Source organism: Neovison vison, chromosome 4, assembly GCF_020171115.1.
Source record: "Neovison vison isolate M4711 chromosome 4, ASM_NN_V1, whole genome shotgun sequence".
NCBI lineage: Eukaryota > Metazoa > Chordata > Mammalia > Carnivora > Mustelidae > Neogale > Neogale vison.
In genome coordinates, this window is record NC_058094.1 from 70,902,197 (window position 1) to 70,908,196 (window position 6,000).

The window sequence follows — 6,000 nt, forward strand, 5'->3', positions numbered from 1 at the left end:
AACCCTCCATGACATAGGCTACTTTGTAATGCTGTCTCATGCTCTTTCTGTGTAATTGAGAGCTCATGTAACAGGTATTTGAAATTTTACCAGCTACTTTTCTGCATCTGAGTCTTCCTAAAATATAAGCATGATTTCTTGGAAATTAGTGTGGAAAACATTGAGGGTATGGATATCATGATGGTCTTATAAAGCATGCTTGTTGTTTTTGACTCTGCTTCTGAGACAGCTATTGGAAGTCACTCTGGACTTTTACTATTTTTTTTTTTTTAATTCTAAAAAACAAAAAGCCTCACATGTTCTTTGAACTTTCTTTAGGAAAGGCATATGCTGATTGTGTTCCCCTAGGAAGGTCCTTTAAAATTTTTTCAGAGATTGGGCTCAACATTGGCTTGCCATATTTCAGTACTAGAACAGAAGAGGACTCCTTTCCAATCTCTAACAATGATGTAAGAAGAAAAAAAAATCTGCAAGAAAGTTCTGTAATTACAGATATATGTGAAATATAACAAAAAATATTTTGCACATATCCCCAGATTCCAATTTTCTTATTATATGAGTTAATCTTACTTTGAAGATTAGGGGAAAATAGGAAGAAAAACAGGGTATTAAGAATGATTAGGGGGCACCTGGGTGGTTCAGTCAGTTTAGCAGCTGCCTTCAGTTCAGGTCATTATCTCAGGATCCTGGGATTGATCACTGCATTGGGTTCCCTGCTTAGCAGGAGTTTACTTCTCCCTGTCCTTCTGCTGCTACCCCTGCTTGTGCTTGCTCTCTCACTCTGTGTCAAATAAATAAATAAATAAATAAATAAAATTTAAATAAAGAAGAATGATTAGGGAAAATCACTGAAAATCACTGAGAGGAATGAAGAAAGATTGTAAAGGAAAGATAAGACAAAAGATCAAATGAACAGAAAAAAAGTGATATCCAATTTCATTTTTTTCCCTTTTAAATACCTTGTACCTGACAAAAAGAAGCCATGACCTCTGGCTTCTCCTCTGCTTTTATTTAATAATATTTCTTGATCCTAATTTAAATATTATCATCTTTCACATCAAAACCTGAACAGTTATAGAATCTAATAATTCAGAAGTTGGACAGTTGAATTTTAATGGTTTAAAAAAGTAACTTCATGATAGAAAAGTAACTCTTTTGTCTCGTGGCTACTAAGAGCACCATAAGAAATATATTGAACTATGTGTTCATTTGTATGTCTTTTTTGGAGAAGTGTCTATTCATGTCTTTTGCCCATTTTTTGACTGGGTTATTAGTTTATTGAGTGTTGAGTTTAAGACATTCTTTATAGGTCTTGGATATCAACCTTTTATTTATAATGTCATTTGCAAATATCTTCTCCCATTCTGTGGGCTGCTTCTTACATTTGCTGTTTCCTTTGCTGTGCAGAAGCTTTTTATCTTGATGAAGTCCCCAAAATTGATTTTTGCTTTTGTTTCACTTTCCTTCGGATACGTGTCTTGAAAGAAATTACTGTGGCTGATGTCGAAGAGCTTACTGCCTGTGTTCTCCTCTATGACTTTGATGGATTCTTGTCTCATATTTAGGTCTTTCATCCATTTTTGAGTTTATCTTTGTGTATGGTGTAAGGGAATGGTACAGTTTCATTCTTCTATATGTAGCTAATTTTCCCAGCACCACTTTTTGAAGAGAATGCCTATTTTCCATTGGATTTTTTTTCCTGTTTTGTCAAAATTAGTTGACCATGGAGTTGAGGGTCCATTTCTAGCCATCAGGGAAATACAAATCAAAAGCACAATGAGATACCACCTTACACCAGTTAAAATGGTAAAAATTAACAGAACAGGAAACAACAAATGTTGGCAAGGATGTGGAGAAAGGGAAACCCTCTTACACTGTTGGTGGGAATACAAGCTGGTATAGCTACTCTGGAAAACAGTATAGAGGTTCCTCAAGATGTTAAGAATAGAGCTACCCTATAACCCAGTAATTACACAACTAGGTATTTACCCCAAAGATGCAGGCATAGTGAAAAGAAGGGGCATGTGCACCCCAATGTTAATAGCAGCAATGTTCACAATAGCCAAATTGTGGAAGGAGCAGAGATGCCCTTCAACAGATGAATGGATAAAGAAGATGTGGTACATATACACAATGGAATATTACTTAGTCATCAGAAATTATGAACACTCACCATTTGCAACCTCATGGATGGAGCTGAAGGGGATTATGTTAAGTGAAGCAAGTCAAACAGAGAAAGACAATTATCATATGGTTTCACTCATATGTAGAGCATAAGCAATAGCCCGGAGGACCACAGGGAAGAGAGGGAAATCCAAAGAGGGAGAAATCAGAAAGGGAGGTGAACGATGAGAGACTGTGGACCCTGAGAAACAATCTGGGGGTTTCAGAGGGGAGGAGGTTGGGGGGAGTGGGTAAGAGGGTGATGGGTATTGAGGAGAGCATGTGCTGTGAGGAGCACTGGGTTTTATACTTAACTAATGAGTCATTGAACACTACATCAAAAACCAATGATATATTATACAGTGGCTAACTGAACATAATAAAAAAAATTTAAAAAAAGAATGACAATAGTCTTTTTCTTAGGAATAATGTGAGCCAGAAGACAGTGGAGCAACAACATTAAGGTAATAAAAGAAAAATGCTATTAAGCTAAGATTCTATACTCGGCAAACATGTTGCCCCCCAAAAAAGACTATAAAGACTTTCTCAGGCAAACCTGAAGAATCACCACCAACATATCAGAGCTACAAAAAGAGTAATGAAATACTTTAGGCAGGAGGAAAATGATACCACATAGAAATCTGGATCTCTACAGAGGAATAATATTTGGCACCAAAAATGGTATTTGTAAAATTATCACTTTTCTTACTCTAAAAATATTTTTAAATGGTAACTGACTGTTTAAGGCCAACAAATAACAATGTATTGTGGGATTTTTGCCATAGGCAGCAGTAAATTATATGACTATAGAGCAAAGGTCAGGAGAGAGGAAATGGAAGGGCATTGCTGCAAGCTTTTTGTACTAGGCATTAAGTGTTACAGTATTACTTGAAGACATACCAAGATGAGTTAAAGGTGTATATTAGAAACCCTAAAGCAACCACTAAAAATATAAAGCAGAAGTATAATTCATAAGCTAACAATGGAAATAAAATAAAATAATAAATTACACTCAATCCAAAAGAAGGAAGAAAAGGAGGGAAAAAGGAAAAAAAAGTACAGATGGGATAAATAGAAAATAAAAAGCAAGGTGGCAGGTTTAAGCCTAACTCTTACTGGCTGAGTTCTATCCCCTGCAAATTCATGTGTTGATGTACCTCAGAATGTGACTATATTTGGTGAAAGGGTCTTTAAGAGGTAATTAAGTTAAAATTAGGTTCTTAGTGTGGGCCCCAATCCATTTTGACTGGTGTCCTTATTAAAAAGAATTTGGTAAGACGGGAAACAAAATGTGTTGGAGAGGATGTGGAGAAAGGGGAACCCTCTTACCTGTTGGTGGGAAAACAAGTTGGTGCAACCACTTCGGAGAACAGTGTGGAGATTCCTCAAGAAATTAAAAATAGAGTTTCCCTATAACCCTGCAATTGCACTACTGGGTATTTACCCCAAAGATACAGATGTAGTGAAAAGAAGGGCCATCTGTACCCCAAAGTTTATAGCAGCAATGACCACGGTCACCAAACTGTGGAAAGAGCCAAGATGCCCTTCAATGGACGAATGGATAAGGAAGATGTGGTCCATATACACTATGGAGTATTAGGCCTCCATCAGAAAGGATGAATACCCAACTTTTGTAGCAACATGGATGGGACTGGAAGAGATTTTGCTGAGTGAAATAGGTCAAGCAGAGTGAGTCAATTATCATATGGTTTCACTTATTTGTGGAGCATAACAAATAACATGGAGGACAAGGGGAGATGGAGAAGAGAAGGGAGTTGAGGGAAATTGGAAGGGGAGGTGAACCATGAGAGACTATGGACTCTGAAAAACAACCTGAGGGTTTTGAAGGGGCGGGGGTTGGATGTTGGGGGAACCAGGTGGCGGGTATTAGGGAGGACACAGATTGCATGGAGCACTGGGTGCAGTGCAAAAACAATGAATACTATTACGCTGAAAAGAAATAAAAAATTAAAAAAAAATCACACACACAAAAATCAATCTGTACTTGGGATAGCTATTTCAATAAAGTCTTATTAGACTTCAGAATGGTTTCTAGGTCCTATGGATCATGGTTGACAATATTGCATGGGTGCCTCCCTGTTTCCCTATGTGCATGGAGTTAAAAATAAAATCCATGACTCTGCAAAAAAAAAAAAAGAGAGAGAGAATTTGGAATTTGATACATAAATAGAGAAGGAAGACAATGTGAATGCACAGAGAGAAGACATCCATCTATAAAACAAGGACAGAGGGTTCAGAAGAAACCAAAACTACCAATAGCTTGTTCTTAGACTTCAAGTCTCTGGAACAGTGAGAAAATAAATTTCTATTTTTTAAGCCACCAAAAAAAAAAAAATACACTGAATTAAAACTTCCAGATAACTATGTCACCTTTCTATTGACAAGTAACTTGGTACCAGATGGGATTCCCTAAATACATATTCCGGTTTATCATCTCAAAAGAAAATTTTCTATTTCAAATAATCAATAAAATAGACATAAGACAAAAATATAGGCAGAAGGAATTCTTTATTTCATAAAGACAGGTTTAAAAAAATTCCAGTGTATTATCAAATATTGAATTTTGGAAAGGAGTGTCAAGAAATTACTGTTTAGTGTCCGTAGTATCTCAGGGTTAGATGGCAGAAACTTGAGGTCACTGGTGAGAATATGTGGTTAATTTATTTGAATTCTTTAGCTTTTTAAGAAAGGAGTTAGAAATAATAGAAAAAAGCAGAGTTAGAAGGCAGGGCTATAGGTGGTCCACTCATCTTTGTTGTTCCTTCGTTGGAGAACCTATGACCTTAGTCTAGCAACTGGTCTCACAAAAGTCGCTCAGTTCTTAGCAAGTGGAAACTATTCCCCTACCCCCAGTTAGGAATCCAGAGATGAACAGAGGTGGTTGGGGAGAAATAGTCTCTTTAATTAACTACAAAAACATTAAGCTTTACTATCAAATAGTGCTAAAATACTAAGTGGAAACAGTTCATTCTTTCATTCTTACACCACATAAAGGGATATAAGTGTTAACATTCACTCACTTTTCAGAGTGCCTGGGTGGCTCAGTCAGTTAAGCATTTGCCTTTGGCTCAGCTCATGATCCCAGCGTCCTGGGATTTGAGCCCTACATTGGGCTTTCTTCTCAGCCGGAAGCCTGTTTCTCCCTCTCCCTCTGCTCATCCCCCTGCTTGTTCTCTCTCTCTCTCTGTCAAATGAATAAATAAAATCTTTAAAAAGCATATTCACTTACTTTTCCTTTGGCTATTTTCACTTGTAAAATCTCAATTTTGAGATTTTACCTTTTGATTATAGAAAATACTTCCTTCTTTTGACTGCTGTCATCTCTAATTTTCCCAACTCGTTACATTTTTGGAGAAGCACTTCCTGACCTTCACGATTAGAACAGTTCTTGCGTGTACTATTAGAGTACATATCCAGTTTCAACAGATTATAACAGTTCTACACTATACTCTGGAGTTAATTCCCATACTTAAAGGGTCCACATAGGTAACATGAGTGTTTGATGCTTTTGGGTGTAAGAAAATAAGGATTAAATTGCTTGTATTGCAACAAAGCTAAATTTATCCCCTGGTTTCAGTGCATTAAAGTCCACAAAGATAGGAAACATTTCTATTTTGTTTTGTGTCTCCATGAATAAATACAGGTGTTGGTGCTCAGTAGGCTTTCACTGAGAAGAGTCAAATGTTGGAGTACATGAGTGTATGCATTCTGGACTCTCTTCTTATCACTTTCTGAAAGTATATGTCTCCTTTTTAGGTAGTCAGTGACCCTTAGAATTGCACTATAATATGAACTACCCAACACTATATATTTGAA